This window comes from Ictidomys tridecemlineatus, chromosome 2 (assembly GCF_052094955.1).
Source record: "Ictidomys tridecemlineatus isolate mIctTri1 chromosome 2, mIctTri1.hap1, whole genome shotgun sequence".
Taxonomy (NCBI): domain Eukaryota; kingdom Metazoa; phylum Chordata; class Mammalia; order Rodentia; family Sciuridae; genus Ictidomys; species Ictidomys tridecemlineatus.
In genome coordinates, this window is record NC_135478.1 from 156,457,976 (window position 1) to 156,475,743 (window position 17,768).

The 17,768-nt window shown below is 35.8% G+C and overlaps 1 long non-coding RNA gene across 2 annotated transcripts in view; it reads left to right on the forward strand.

The window, feature by feature from the left end:
- The window catches only part of LOC120891660 (uncharacterized), a 156,839-nt gene extending 154,666 nt beyond the window's left edge, over positions 1-2,173 (forward strand). For both annotated transcript variants that reach the window (XR_005736162.2, XR_013435118.1), the window contains exon 5: positions 269-2,173. This is a non-coding gene — a long non-coding RNA (uncharacterized LOC120891660). The remainder of the gene's footprint in view (positions 1-268) is intronic.
- Positions 2,174-17,768: the final 15,595 nt, after the last annotated feature.

The window sequence follows — 17,768 nt, forward strand, 5'->3', positions numbered from 1 at the left end:
GAAAAATAAGGTTATGTGATCTCAAGAAACAGGACATTAGAGCATTTGTCTTCTGAGACCAAAGGTGACACCAACCATGAGTGAATTCATGCCAGTATCAGAACTCCAAGTAGCACCCACTTGGTTCCAGCTGTTCCTCCTTCTGTACCACGGCTCAGGACCTGGTTATTGACTGGACTGGGAGGATTCCCATTGCTTCCCCATCCATGGAGGCAAGCTGAGGGGCCCTTAACAATTCCCTGGCTCTAACTGAACACTTTGTCTCCAGGCATGCTCATCCAAAAGGGAAGAGAGGAACTTTGCCATGGCTCTGGATGCTGCCCCGTTCCCAGGCACATGGGGAGAAAATCTGTGACCCCAGTTACCACTCTACCCCCAGGTGTGCACTGTCAGTGAAGCAGCAGAGAGGAACACTGCAGTTCCTCCTGCTGCCCAGACTTGCACTGCATCTGACCAGGCATTATTATCAGAACTGGATCTGAGGACCACAGACTGGGTGCTGTGGTTTCTGCCACACCTTTCCCCATGCAGCTTCTGGGCCTGCCCTATGGCATGGTCAGAGATTAGAAGCTTAAAATCCCTCATCTCTGCTGGGGCTGCCAGAGCCTGTGCCTCTTGCCAGTAGCAGAGTTAGCACCATTAGTGCCTGAGGGAACTTCCAATTGGGGTTCCTTTCCATTGCAAAAGTAGCCACACAGTGAGAACCCTACTGTTGTCTGTGTCACACCTGACTGGGCCATTGCAGTGTTCACACTCTTGCAATCCTGCAAAGATAGTGGGTTCCTCCAGTTCTGCTGTGATACCCACTGGTCCCCAAATCATTAATTCCAACTGAAGAAGCTATAAGGAAGTTAAATTACTGTGCCTAGTTGGAAACAAAAACCAACTTTTCCTAACAACACCCTAAGACATCTTTGTGAGAAAGCCACTTAAGAAAGCCACCCTATTAAAGTGGTAGAGGCTCAACAGAGGCACAAATTGACATAGCAACACAGAAAAAATTTTAATGCCCACAAAATGACATAACCTTATTATGAAGAAATCTGATAAAGAAAATACTTATTGTAGGAAAGTTCAATGAGATCCAAGAAAATGCAGATATGTAGTTAAGTGAAATTAGGAAGACAATGTGGTATATAAATAAAAATTTCTAGCTTTGTTCAATTTCTTAAGTACCAAAAAGAAATCTTGGAAATGAAGAGCTCAGTAAGTCCAATAAAAATATAAGTCCAATAAAAACTACAATTGAAATACTAAACAGACCAGATCAAGTAGAAGATAGAATATCTCAAATTGAAAGCAGATCTTTCGAAATATCCTAATCATTTAAAAAAAAGTGGGGGGGATTAAAAAAAATTGAGACCTTGGAACACTATTAAATGAGAAAATATCTGCATTTTTTTGAGTGCCCAAAGAAAAAGTAGGGGAAAAGTCAAGGGCATAGAAAACATATTCAATGAAAAAAAATAACAGAAAACTTCTCTAACCTGAGAAATGATATGGACTTCCATATACAGGAGGCTTATAGAACCCAAAATAGACATGATCAGAAAAGAACTTCCACAGCATATTAAAGTCAAACTCGCAAAAGTGCAAGACAAAGAAAATTCCAAAATCTGTAGGGGGGAAGCTCTGAGTCACATTTAAGTTATCCCCATTAGACTAATAGCAGGTTTCTCCACAGAAACCTTAAATACAGGAAGGAATGGAATTTGACATGTTCCAAATCCTGTAATAAAACAATGAGGAGCCAGTCTGAATGATTCATATTCTCCTTCTCTGAGCTAGAAAGGCTTTGACCATCACTACATCTCATAGTGACTTGGATACTGCCCCAGTCCTGGAAGTTTGAGGACACGTCTTCAGACAGGAGTGTTGCCCCATGGAGTCAACTGAGCTCACCTGTTCCTTTGTGATATTACCTTTTTGCCCTGTTTGGGACAGAATGTTTGTGGAAATGCCCTTTGTGTGTCCCCTTCTCTTGCCCACCTTTGGGTGTGGCCTTCCTGACAGCAGACATCAGGAAGCTAGACTCAACCCCCTGAAACCTGACCCCTTGCCTCATTTGAAAGGCTTCTCAATAAAAGGGGTCAGCAAGCGCTCGCTAGCTCGCTCTCTTTCTGTGGACCCTTAAGGTCAGAGGAGCTGTCACAGGACCCCAAAGAAAAAGGTATCTCTGTCTCTTGTGTGGTTATTTCGTGTAGCTCAGTTCCCCTGAGTGTTTTATTTGGGAGGCATACAACAATAAAATAACTGCCAACCAAGAATATTATACCAACAATGTGTACTATTTAGAAATGAGAAATGAAGACCAGCAAAGATAGGGAATTCATGACCAACCACCAGACCAGATTTACAATAGATGCATGTGAAAGTATAAATTGCCTAAAAGGGCAGATACACAATAGGAAAAAAAAAAATCAAACATTATCAATAGAGTAAGCCATCAAACCACAAAGATGAACAAGAGGAAGAGAAGAAAATATACAAAAAATTATGAGAAAACCAACAATATGTCAGGAACAAGTCCTTAACTCTCAATAATAACCTAATATAAATGAATCAAATTCTGTAGTTCATGGATACCGAGAAGCTATATAGATTTAAAAAACAAACAAAAAACCAAAACTAAGAATAATAAGCTCAATATTGCTGCCTATAAGAAACACATTTCACCAGGAAAGACACCCAAACTGAAAGTTATAGGGTGAAAAATGATATTCTAAGCAACAGAAACCTATATCCAGCAGGAGTAGCTATACTCAAATCTGACAAAATAGACTTTAGGACAGAAATCATAAGACAAATAAGTTCACTATGTAATGATCAATGGATCATTTCAACAAGAAGATATAATGATTACCAGTTTATATGTACCTATTGTCAAACACCCAATTTTATAAAATACACAATATTAGACTTAACTGAAGAGGTTCCAATACAGTAAGAATGGGGAACTTCAACACTCCACTTTTAACAATAAACCCACTATCCCTGTGCAAAAAATCAACAAAGAAAACATTGGAATTAAGCTATCCTATAAATCAAATGGATTTAATAGTCATTTGCAGAATATTTTATCAAGAATGCATATTATTCTTATCAGCTCATAGAACTTTCCTAAAATAGATCATATATTAGGCCACAAAACCAGTTTAAATAAATAAAAAAAAAACTGAAGCCATGTTCTGTATCTTTACTTATGACAGTGGGATAAAATTAAAAGTTAACAAATGGAATTTTGGAAAGTATATGGAGACTGAATAAGACTTTTGAACTAATAGTCAAATAAATCAAAAGGGCAATTTAAAACTTTTTCATGTAAATTAACATAGAAAAACAGGATACCAAACTGTGGGATACAAAAAAGCAGTACTTAGTACTTAAGAGGGAAGTTACAGAAGTACCTATGTTTAAAAAAATAGAAATATTTAAGATAAACAACCCAATGATACATCTCAAAGTCTTACAAAAACAAGCCAAACGCAAAATTAGAATAAAAGGGAGATCAGAGACAATATCAATGAAATACAAAAGATAATGAAACAGAGTTAACTCTTCGAAAAGATAAGCAAAACTGACAAACATTTAGTAAGACTTACCAAGAAAAAAAAAAAAGCTACACAAATTAGAGATGAAAAGGGAGACATTACAACTGATGCCACAGAATTACAAGGGATCACCAAGTCTTATTATGAAAAACTACTTGTGAACAAATTGAAAACCTAAGAAATGGATAATTTTCTGCACATACATGATCTACAGAATTAAATCATGGGGACATAAAAACCTGAATAAACTAATAACAGAGACTGAATCAGCAATGAAGCCTCCCAAACCAAAGAAACCAGATGGCTTCACTTCTGAATTTATCAAACTTTTATAGAACTTGTGCCAATTCTCAATTATTCCAAAATATTTCCAAAGAATTGAAAGAAAGAGAATCTTTCCAAACTCATTCTATGAAGTCAGCATTACCTTGTTACCTAAACCAGACAAGCACACAAGGGGGCGGGGGTGGACTTAACCAATTATCCCTAATGAAGATACATGTGAAAATCTTGAATACTACCAAATTGATCAAAGAGATCATTCACCATGATCAAGTTGGTTTCATCCCAGGGATGCAAGGATGGTTTAACATATGCAAATCAATAAATGTAATACATCACATCAACAGAATGAAGGATTAAGATAAATCACATAATCGCCTCAACAGACACAAAAAACATTTGATAAAATCCCACATCCCTTCATGATAAAAGTCTTAAACAAATTAGGTATAGAAGGTTCATACAACATAATAAAGGCTATCTATGAAAAACCCAGAACTAATATTACACTGAAAAGCTAATCTTTCTTCTAAGATCAAGAAGACGACAAGGGTGTCTACTCTTTCCACCCTTATTCAATATAGCACTAGAAGTTTTAGCAATTAGCAAGAGAAAGAAATAAAAGACATAAAAATAGGAAAGAAGAAAATCAAATTATCCTGATTTGCAGATATTATTCTACATCTAGAGAAATCCAAACACTTCACCAAAAAATAAATTAGAACTGATAAATTCTGTAAATTGCATGTTACAAAATTGAAAAAAGCAGTAGCTTTCCTATATACAAATGGCGAATTTTCTGAAAAAAATGTATGAAAACAACCCCATATACAATAGCTACCAAAACATAAAATACCTAAGAAAACAACTTAAGTGAAAGACCTCTATAATCTCTATAATAAAATTACAATACACTGAAGAAATTGAAGACTTGAAGACATACACACACACACACACACACACACACACACACACGTGCGCGTAACTGTTCATGAAAAGACCCCCCCACCCCCACTTTTATGGATTATTGTTAAAATGTTCATAGTACCCAGAGTGATCTACATATTCAGTGCAATCTCCATCAAAATATTAATGGCATTCTTCATGAAACTAGAAAAAACAATCCTAAAATTCATGTGAAAGTGCAATGGTCCCCCAAATAGCCAAAGTCATCTTCAAGGGGAAAAGCAAATCAACCCCAAGCTGTGGACATCACAATACTTGACTTGTGATGTCAAGACATACTACAGTGCCATAGTATCTAGAACAGCATGGCACTAGCATTAAAATGAACATGAAGACCAATGGAACCAAATAGAGATCCCAGAAATAAACTCATACATCTATAGCCAACTGATTCTCTACAGAGGTGCCAAAAACATTCAATAAACGACAGCCTTTATAAGAAATAGTGCTGTGAACCCTGGATATCCATATGGAAACGACTGAAACTTGTTCCCTTGCACACTCTATGACAGTCAAGTCAAAATAGATCAAAGGCCTAAATTTAAGACCAAAAACTCAAACTACCAGAAGAAATCATGGGGGAAGTGCTTTGAGACGCTGGTGAAAGCATTGATTTTCTGTGTAGGAAGTCTAAAATCACATGTAACAAAAGGAAAAAAAAATTGACAAATAGGATGACATCAAATTAAAAATCTTCTGCACAGAAAAGGCAACAGTAGGAGAATGAAGAGAAAACAAAGAATGAGGGAAAATATTTGATAATTATTATCTGGTGAAGGGTTAATAACCAGATTATATAAGGAACTCAAACTAAAACACAAGTAATCCAATAAAAGATGGGCAAATGACTGAATAGCCACTTCTCAGAAGAAGATATACAAATGCCCAAAAATATATTTCAAAATACTAGTATCATTAGCTATTGGGAAAATACAAATCAAAATTACAATGAGATACCATCTTACCCCTATAGAATGGCTATGATAAAAACATTTCTGGCAAGGATGTGGAGAGAAAGGAAATCCTATGCACTGTTGATGGGAATGCAAATTAGCATGGTCATTATGGAGAATAGTGTGGAGGGTCCTCAAAAAATTAAAATAAGATCTACCATATTATCCAGCTATTTCACTTGTGGGTAATATGAAATCAGGATGCCGTAGAGATGTCTGTCTGCATGCCTATGTTTCTTTCAGCACTGTTTATAATAGTTAAAATATGGAATCTGAACTGTGTTCATCATGGATAATTTTACACATATATACACACAGTGGAATATTATTCAGCCTTAGAGGATAATGAAATCCTGCTATTTGCAGCAAAATGGATAGAACTGGACATATTAAGTGAAATAAGCCAGAAGGAAAAAATACTACATGTTCTCTCATACATGGGGTGAAAAAAGTCAACCTGAATATAGACTAGGATGACAGAGTGTGGTGGCACACCTCTGTAATCCCAGCAACTCAGGAGGCTGAGATAGGAAGATTGAATGTTCAGGGCTAGCCTCAGCAATTTAGTGAGGCCCTAAGCAACTTAGCGAGACACTGTCTCAAAAAATAAAATAAAAATGACTGGCGATGTGGCTCAGTGATAAAGCACTCCTGGGTTAAATTCCTGATACCCTCCCTGCAAATAGGTTGGGATGAAAGTTGGGAAGGGAAGAGAGTGGATAAAGGGAGGTTGGATCTGATGGATGCATTCTGTACATGTGTGGAAATATCACACTGAACCCCATCAATATATATAATTAATACATGCCAATCAAATCAAATAAATAATTCAAAACAAGGTAACTCCTAGAGGAAAAGCCATGCCGTTTCCCTTAATCATGGGAGGAACACCGGAGCTCAGGATGGCTGAGCAGTGTGGTCCCTGGCAGTGTTTGTCCAATGAGGATGCACATGGGAATAACAGGGAGGTGGGGCATTTTAAAAATCACCAAGATTAGGTCCCATTTCAGATTCATTAAACCCAAAATTCAGGCCAGCAGAGGGTGGTGAGGGGGCATTGGAAGTTTCAAAAGCTCTGCAGCTGATTTTACTGTGTGGCCTGAGTTAACACCCATCACCTAGGTACACAGCATGAAATCAGGTATATTTTTAAACTCTCACTTGGAGGACAAGACATGATTGCACACAAATGGCTCAATCTGGAATACCTCTCATATTTGTCATTAGCATAAAATTAGAAAATGTGTCATCCACCAGAGGGGAGTTACACAATTTGTACCATAACACAATATTTTCAGTCTTTTCTGGGAATGGCAGCATGTGTGTAGTGTTATGATTTCTCCATCAACAGAAATAAGGATTTTGTAGTTAAGTCAGCCTATCTCTCCACCCCACCCCACTGCCCCCCCCCAAAAAAAATCAATTCTATGTAATTCTAAGCATAATTCTACAGAGAGCAGTGGCTCATTTGGAGATCTTAAAAGGGACCTCTGAAACCTGGCCCCTACCCCTTTGTTCTGTCTGAGCCAATCAGTCTGCTCTCCTGTAAGGAGCCAGGCCAGAACAATTGGCTAAGGATCTAAAAGGTCCCAGCTTAGCAGCTCACCCTTGCATCCACCTAGTTGAGCTTGTGGCTCACTGTTTGCCCACTGCAGCCTTTTCACCTCGCTGCCCTTACTTGACAGCTCCAGCTAACGGCCAATCCTCACAGCCGTGTAAATTTGTATTCTCTCTACCAACCTTACACGTTTTAGTCCTGCATTATTTATTACTTTGCATGTATTTGCCCTAGATAAACTTTAATTTCCTGTGAGTGGTGAAGGCAGAGATGTGGAAAGAATATTTAACAATGTACAGAAATGTTCATGCTCTGGTGTTAAAGAGTAGGCCACTCAATTGAATATATAATATTGACTTGATTAAAGAAAATTGTACTTGGCAAAGACAGGAAAAATAAAGCGAAGAGTTGGCAATGGCGACCTCTTGGCAGTCAGATTATGAGGGACTTTCATGGTTTTTTTTTTTTTTAATACTTTCCTCTAAGCAATATTTATTACTTCTACAGTAAATCACAATGTGTTCTGTATTTTTTTAAAAAACCTTTGATAAAAGTGGCTATATAACAAACTTTTCAGAAAGCACATATAAAGTGTGCCAATATATAGAAATTTTTATTATTTAGCAAATGGCAAATTTGCCAAACATCATTTATTAGGGAAATACAAATTAAAACCAAAATCAAATATAACTACAGAGTCCAGAGCATAACTCAAATTTGAAAGTCTGACAATACCCAATTAAGGTCAGAATATGTATCTATATTCAATATGTATCTATTATTCCAATGCCTAAAATATCACAAAAAAAATGGAAATAACACACCTAACACTATAAAACTGTTTGAAAATGATTGTGTCACTTCAGAACATATTTTAGACCCACCAAAAGTTGTGTTTTGAGGGAATTTAAAATTACAGATTAAAAGCTTAAAATATTGAGACAAATATGTCACATATCAATAATTTTGTGGTACATATTTTTTCTGTATACTGTTCCAAATGTCAGCATATATTATATCGGAAGAAAAAACAAATTTTAATCTAACAATTTGTTTCTGGAAACTCATTGTTTTATAAACCAGTGACTCCTACTGCCGATTTATGAATGACCTGGATTTTTCAGGCAATAACTTTACTTGATATATTCTGAATATTTTTTGTTTAATGACTGTTCAAGTTAGTATCCCATATAGTGGATCTATTCAAAATGAGGTATGAACCTCTAACAGTCCCTAGAGTCAAATTATTTTCATAATAGCCATAAAACATCATTTGCCTTTTTCATTACTGTTACACTGTTGATCCAAGAGCAATAGTAGGTAAAACTGTTAGTGCCTTAGCATGAATAGAGGTGCTGCCAAACTGTACTAGTTGTTTCTGTATTATTGGCTACTACATCTTCACTGTTAAAAAAAAAAGTTAAAAATTAACTCCAAAAATGAAAAATTTCAGGATAAAGGGGAAAGTCAGAGGTTTTCAAGATGGCAGAATAGAGGAGGTTGCTTTCATGGCTGCTTCATGAAGTGAAAGAAAGCATATAGGCAAGCTCAGCAAGGTGGGTAAATTAAAAAAAAAAAAATTGTGTGTGTGTGTGTGTGTGTGTGTGTGTGTGTGTGTGAGGGGGTTGTTTTACTGGAATTTAAAACTGAACACTCAAAGCAGATCAGGGATACAGGAGGTTGGATACAATAAAGAAGAAATCCTCAGCTGCACAGCCACTGCTGCTGCTGGGCCAGAAGCACCAGCCAGAGTGGTTCCTCTCTGAGCAAAGTGCAGGGTTAAAGGAATTAAAGGAACCTAAATTTTTAGGACTTGAGGCATGTCTGGGTATAGAGCATTTGGAGATCAAGGACATTACCCGACTAAATGAAAATTTCCTTGTGCTGGAAAGAAGCTGCCATCTCTCTGTGTGTGGCAAGCAGAGGAAAAAGGAAGGAACCATTCTGTAGCCACGGCACAGGGCAGCAGCTGAGGGAGCCAATTCCTGGCAAACTTGAGTTTGGCCTAAAATACAAGCTCAGTAAACACATACTACACACCATAGAGCATGCTTAAGTGGCCAGGAGGAAAATCAAACATGGAGGGAGGTTTACACAGGGCACAACTGGTCATGGAAAACCACTGAGCCCTCCCTCACCCCTTCAATCTGGCTGCTTGCAGACCGAGAGAGATGCATCTGGCCAGAAATTCAGAAGCAGGGTGGGAGAGATCAAGTTTGGAGACTAAACCAAAGACCAGGAAATGTGGGGGCCATAGGTGACATAGGGGACTAAGAATTGGCTCTTCTACCACACAAGTGGAACCAAAGGGAGATTTAAAACTGAACATTCAAAGCAGATCAGGGATACAGGAGGTTGAATACAACAGTTCCAGCATGAACTAGCAGTTACTGTGCCCTGTCAGTGCATTGATTTAAAAATCTACAAACATTGGCATTCATCAAAGAGCCTGGAGCCCACCTTAGCCTAAACCCTGTCTCCAAGAATTCCACCAATAGGATTACCTCTCTCACTCCAGCAATCCAGAGGGTGGATTATCAGACCCCATCTAAAATTGCTAAGAAGAAAAGCAGAGAATCTTTTGAACTCTAACAGAAAGAATTCTTTAATTTTTCATTGAGATGTTTTTTTCCCTTCCTCCTTTTAATTGGGACCTTAATGGTACATGGACATTTATACATACTCATAATTAAGGTTTTTTTCTAATTTCTAGCTTTTTTTGAAGCCAGTTATTTTTGTTAGATCAGTTTTTTTTTAAAAAAATATATTTTTAGTTGTAAATGGATACATTTTATTTATTTAATTTATTTATTTATTTAATGTGATGCTGAGAATTGAATCCAGTGCCTCATGCATGCTGCTAGGCAAGTGCTTTACCACTGAACCCCAACCCCAACCCATGGATTAGTTTTTTGAGGACTTGGATGTTTGATTAGTATATTTTAGTTTTGTTTTTGTATTTTTATTTTTAAATTTCTAAAATTATTACTTTATACATATTTTCTCTTATCTATTTCTTTTGATTCTCATTCTCTTTTCTTCTGCTAACAATCTCTATTGTGCCTTTTCACTCTTCCTTTAATCTTTTATCTTTTTTCCTCCTTCCTCACAATCATCATGTATCACTTCTGTTCTCTCCCTGTCAACCATTTGAAATTGTAAACCCTTTTGCAAACTTGTTTTATTGTAGATAATAACTGATCACATCATTTCTGTTTATTTTGATAATTAACACTCTAGATGTCATAGTAAGAACTATTTGGTTTAATGCTGTATATCGTTTACATTGGTTATTATTTGTCTCCCCCTAAACAGTGAGGTACTAGAAACCTCCAGGGACATTACAAGTCCACAGGGTAGAAACTCTTCTACCTCAGATTCATACTTCTAGATGAGTAGACACACAAACAACATGAAAAAGAAGGAAACAAATCACCCTCATCCAAACAAGATACTTTAATAACAGAATCTAAAAATACCATATAGTTGAAGAAATATCAGAGCAGGAGTTAAAAATGTGCATAGTCAAACTGATCTGCAAAGTAAAGGATAATCTAAGGAGTAAAATTAGAAAGAAAATATAGGAAGTAAAACATCACTTCAATGAAAAGATAGAGCTGGGTGTGGTGGCACATACCTGTAACCCCAGTGGGTTGGCAGGCTGAGGCAGGAGGATCATGAGTTCAAAGGAAGCTTCAGCAAAAGCAAGGCTTTCTAAGCAATTCAGTGAGACCCTGTCTCTAAGTTACACACAAATTAGGGCTGGGGATATGGCTTAGTGGTTGAGTGCCCTTAAGTTCAATTCCCAGTACACTCAAAAAATAAATAAAAATAAAGAGGTAGAGATTATGAAAAGAAATCAAGCAGAAATCCTCAAAATGAAGGATCCAATAAACAAAATTAAGAAATCAAGGAGCTGGGTTGTGGCTCAGTGGTAGATCGCTCACTTAGCACATGTGAGGTGCTGGGTTCAAGCCTCAGCACCATATAAAATAAAATAAAGGTATTGTGTCCAACTAAACTGAAAAAATATATTAAAAAAAAGAATTCAATGGAAAGTATCACCAACACACTACATCACTTAGAAGACAAAGTTTCACTCAGTGAAGACAAAACATATGATCTTGAAAAAAAAGTTGACCATAGAGAAAAGATGTTAAGAAACTATGAATAGAAATTTCAAGACATATGCAATTACCTGGAAAGACCAAATTTAGGATTTATCAGGACAGATGAAGGCTCAGGGAGATACAAATGAAAGTAATGCACTATGTTTTCAATGAAATAATTCAGAAATGCTCCCAAACCTAAAGAATGAAATGTAAAATCAAATACAGGAGGCTTACCAGATCCCAAATACACAAAATTATAATAGCCCCACACCAAGGTACATTATTATGAAATGCCTAACATACAGAATAAACTTTTAAAGACTACTGGAGAAAAATGCCAGGTAATATTTGTTATTATATATTATTAAAAATGCCAGGTAATATGTCAGCTGATTTCTCAACCCAACCCTCAGAGCTAGAAGGTCTGGGAATAATATATACCAGACTCTGAAAGAAAAAGGTGCTAGCCGAGAATACTATACCAAGCAAAATTAAGCTTCAGAATTGACAATGAAATAAAAAACTTCTATGATAAACAAGTTAAACGAATTCACAACTAGAAAGCCTGCACACAAAATATTTGGTAAGATATTTCATGAGGAAGAAATGAAAAATCATAGTGAAAACCAAAGGGAGGAACTACACTAGAAGAACCAGTCAATCAAAGGAAAAACTAATTCTAAGTAAAAACCAGAAATAAACCAAAATGGAAGGTAATAAAAATCATTTCTCAAGAACATTGAATGTAAATGGCCTAAACCCATTCAATCAAAATACAGAGTTGAAGATTGGATTAAAAAACAAGATGCTGGGGCTGGGGATGTGGCTCAAGCAGTAGCGTGCTTGCCTGGCATATGTGGGGCACTGGGTTTGATCCTTAGCACCACATAAAAATAAAGATGTTGTGTCCACCGAAAACAAAAAAAAAATCAGAAAAATTCTCTCTTTAAAACAAACAAAAAATCAAGATACAGCAATATACTGTCTTAAGAGACTCACCTCATAGTCAAAGAGAACCATAGACTGAAGGCAAAAGGATGAGCAAAACCTTTCACGGGAATCTTGTAAACAAGCAGGGGTTTCTATCCTCATATCAGATAAAGTGGACTTTAAACCAAAATTAATCAGAAGGGACAGAAGGACATTTCATAATGCTTAAGGAAAGTATACATCAACAAGACCTAACAATCATAAATATTTATGCCCCAAACAATGGAGCATCTATGTACATTAAACAAACCCTTCTCAGTTTCAAGAATCGAATAGACCACAACACAATAATACTGGGTGACTTTAACATACCTCTCTCCTACTGGTCAGATCTTCCAGACAAAAACTAAGTAAAAAAAACTATAGAACTAAAAAAAATATAATTGATAATTTAGACTTTACAGACATATATAGAATATTTTACTCATTAATGACTGAATATACTTTATTAGAGAAGAATTTGTGTGCTAAGAAAGTGATATAAGCTATCACATACATTGACATGCAATTATAATATTACCTTAATGTATTTTAGCATCTGTAGGGTTATTTTGATAGCTCCTTCTCCACTGATATTAATTTTTGTGTTCTTGCTTTTTTCTTGATTCAACTTGCTTGATTTTTTTTAAAATCAACTTTTAGTTGCATTACCTTCTATTTTATATATTTCTGCTCCTACTCTTTTTTCCTTCCTACTTCCTAATTTGAAAATTATTTGTTAGTATAGCTCCTTTCTGATACAAGTACTTTAAGTTATAAATGTTCGTCTGAGTACCGTTTCATCCCCAAAATGTTTTTAAACTTTAAACAATTTAACTCACTTAATTCAAAGCAGTTTTTATTTACTTTTCTGTTTTCTTCCTTGACCTGTGAGATATTTATAAGTGCACCATTTAATTTTGAAGTAGTTGACTTGTTGGGTGGGGTTCTGTATATCTTAAGGTGGTTGATTTCTAAGGTAATAAATCATGCAGGAAATACAGTCTGCATGATTTCAAAGTTTAAAAAAGTAATGGAAATGTTTTTTATATTGATTGTTTTGGCTACATACATGTCAAAACATGAAAACTGATCAAATCACATACTTCAAATATGTGCATTTTATTGTACTTTGATTATATCTCAATAAAACTATGAATAAATAAATAAATAAAATATCCATAAAAACCTTAGCACTAACACCAGCTTTAAAAAACTCAAAGTTTTGATGCTAAGAGTAGGAATAAAAAAGGAATATTCTTTCATCACTCCTTTCAATAAACTGATTAAAGAAATAAAGAAACTAAAAGGGGAGACACTCCATGTTCATAGATAGGGAGACTCAATATTCTCAAGATGTCAGTTCTTCCTAAATTAATCTACAAATCAATGCAATTCTGATCAAAATCCCAGCATGTTATTTTGTGAATATCAACAAACTGATCTTAAAGTTTACGTGGAAAGGCAAAAGACCTAAGAGAGCAATATTAAAGAATGAATTCCAAAGATTGATAATGCTCAATTTCAATGCTCACTATAAAGCCATCACAATCAAGATAATCTGATATTAGCAAAAGCCTACACAAATAGGTCAATGAGACAAAATAAAGCGTCCAGAAACAGATCTACATAAACATAGTTTGATAGTTGACAAAGGAATAGAGCACTGGATAAAACGTGTAATGTTTTCCATATATAATGCTAAAACAGGACATGCAAACAAATTAATCTAATCACAGACCTTACACCTTTCACAAAAATTAACTCAAAATGGACCACAGATCTAAATATAAAATGCAAAATGATAAAAATCCCTAGAATACAATATAGTGGAAAATCTAGGTGGCCTGGGGTATGATGATGCCAAAGGCATGATTCATAAAGAAATAATGGCCAAGTTAGACTTCATTAAAATTAAAAACTTCTGCTCTGTGAAAGACATTGTCAAGAGTATGACAAGACAAACCACAGGCTGGGAGGATATATTTGCAAAGACCTGTCTGATAAAGAACTTATCCAAAACAAACAAACAAAACTCTTAAAGGATGTGAGGGTGATAGGATCTCCACTGATCACCAGGATTGATCTGACTAGGCGGGGGTCCTAAACCTCCCTCACCACTCCATGTGCATTCCTCCCTACAGCAGTGAGCTCTACCAAAAAGGACAAGCTTCCCCAATGGAGGAGGATAGCTCTTTGCTCAAGGGTAAAAGAGTAGCTGTTCCCCTGCTAGAACCTCCAAACAGATTCTCAAAGAACTCAGATTCAACAGAAGGAAAATGAACGACCCAAAAAAATGAGTAAAGGACCTGAACAGACACCTAGTCAAAGAAGATCTACATGTGGTGAGTAAGCATATGAAAAGATGCTCAATATCATGTCATGAGAAAAGTGCAAATGAAAATGTGTTCAGAAAGGCCAATATCCAAACACAGACAGTGAAAAATACTGACAGGGATGTGGGGCATTAGGAGCCCTCACTCACTGCTAACCAGAATGACAAATGATATGGTCACTTTTTTTTTTTTTTTACTTTTTTTTTATTGGTTGTTCAAAACATTACAAAGCTCTTGACATATCATTTTCATACATTAGATTCAAGTGGGTTATGAACTCCCATTTTTACCCCAAATACAGATTGCAGAATCACATCGGTTACACATCCACATTTTTACATAATGCCATATTAGTGACTTTTTAAGACACTTCAGAGGTTTTGTTTTGTTTTTACAAAATTAAACTTACTCTTACCTTGTGATCCACCTTTTATGCTCCTTGGTATTTATCCAAATGAACTGAAAAACTTACATCCACACCCCTTCACACACAAAAATCTGCATATAGATATTTATATCAGTCTTATTCATAATTGATAAAACTTGGAAACAACCACACATCAGTAGCAAATGGATAAATAAACTCTGGTACACCCAGTCAATGACTATGATTCAATGCTAAAAAGAAATAAGCTAGCAAACCATGAGAAAAAAAATGGAGGAAACTCAAGTACATATTGTTAAGTAAAAGAAGCCAATCTGTAAAGACTACATACTGTATTATTCCAGCTATATGGAGTTCTGGAAAAGGCAAAACTATGAAGACAATAAAAAGATCAATGGGAGAAGGAGAGATGGATCAAAGTGCAGAGGATTTTTAGGGTACTAAAAATACTCTATGATATTATATAGTTAATACACTTGTCCAAACCCACAGAATGTGTACACCAACAGGAGGGGCATTCTCCTAGGTGCTAGGAGACAATAATATCAAAGTAGGTACACCACGCTGGTGGGCTGAGTGCAGGAAAATCACATGGCAAAAATCCAACACCAACATCCATTCGTGATTTAAAAAAACAAAACAACAACAACAAAAAACACCTTTTCCAGACAACTCTGTACCTTCTGCTCAATTCTGCTGTGACCCTCAAAATGCTCTTAAAAATAAAGTCTACTTAAAATCAAGTATGTTAACTGGTGAATGCTTTCCTCCAGTACTTTCCCAAGGTTAACAGCAACCTGCCAGCCTTCTCTGGGACAATGTCCAAATGAGGCTACAGCAGAACAGGTCCCTGGCGGCCTTCTTGTGGTTTACATCCATGGGGTATAACCAGAGGTCCCCACTAGACCTAACCAGAAATGTCACCCAGTGGAAAACTAGCTTTCAAAATGAAGAAAAGGTAGGAAAAGCACTCTTTGAGAGGTAAGAAAACACCACCAGCTTGCACTCCAACTCCTGTAAATTCCAGTGTTCAATTATTGTATTTTTTTCACCAAAAAAACCACCAAAATTTGTGAAATTTACTAATAAATGTCAATTTCTTTTTAAGAGAAATATGAAGTTTTATCATGAAGTACTTATTCTTCTTGAAAGAATTTTGACTTTGGCAGCCAAAAAATAGAACAATCACAAAAACAGGCGAGCCTCGGTCCTATGTCAAGCTGACTAGCATTAGGAACAAAAAAGAAGTATCCCAAATGCACATGTCCACAGCCATTGCCCAGAAAACACTGGACCTCAGGGGGACTAGAGGCATTTTGAAAGAAGCTACTCAGAAATCCTGACACCAATTAAAGTATGTCTTTTTAATACCAAGTTTGATTTAAAAGAAATGCCTTGTTGTAGATTGCTAGAGATGCAAGCGTTGGAACCAGACCCAATTCTAGTTCTCATCCATTACTATCAGCTCAAGTTTTCCAATGTGTGATGGTACGCACTCAAATAGAGTGGATATATTGAGACACTTTCTTCTTCATTTCATAATGAGCTAAAAAATGATGAGCTGTCAAGAAAGACCTATCTAACTTATGAATTAAACATAATGTCTGCATTTTGCCTTTTTCCCTTTCATAACACTTTGAGCACAACAAAATGCTCTAAAAAAAAAGAAAAATTTCAGAATATTCTTAATGAAACAGAAAATTTACTATTAAATCTCTGCCATTAAGTATGTGTGTTTAATATTCTGTGACTCTTAGGAAATATCTAAAGCAATATCTAACAGCAACCTGCCAGCTGTTAGATATCACACTGCTAAGTGTGATAGTTGTCTTTAACATAAACAGTTGTGCTGTTGATTGAGTTGTAAGCTGACCTGTCACTTTTTCAGGATATGGGAGACCATTATCACTTAAATACCATTTTTATTTGAAAGAGATTGATGGAAACTATAGTTATGCATATCTGAGAATTGACAGACATTTTCTTGATAATGATCAAACAGAACCTATTCCTTTAAGAAAAATAATTGTCAATCAGTTGTCACTGATTTTTTTCCCCCTTCTCTTTGTGGTGCTAGAAATTGAACTCAGGGCTTTGCATATGAAAGGTAAGCTCTTTACCACTGAACTATGTCCCTGTCTCCAGGTTATCAGTGATAAAATCTGATCTTACTGGTGAAAATTAGAAATTTAGAAAATTGGTATCCATTACTATCAGCTCAAGTTTTCCAATTAAAATTTCTTCTGATAAAATTTATTTTTATATTATTGAGTACAATTTTTTACAATGTTATATGATAGAATAGATAAAAATTCATTTAACCAATATTTTCCTCATGACAAGTGAATAAAGTTATTATGTCATTGAGGGATAAAGATAATACAGAGTATGAAAAGTCTACCAATGCTGTTTCAAATTCCACATTGCACAAACTTTGAAGCAGTTGTTACTAAAATACTTCTCTCTTCTAGCCACATTTATGAATAAGGTGAGATTTTCTTTATATACTTCAAACCAAAATAGCATACCACCACAGACTGAATGTAGAAGCATGTATGAAAACTTGATTTGGCCATTCTCAATAAATCTTCAAGTTTAGAAGCATCTCAGTTATTGTTTTATATATATTGTTTTATAATAGTTGCATTCAATTTCT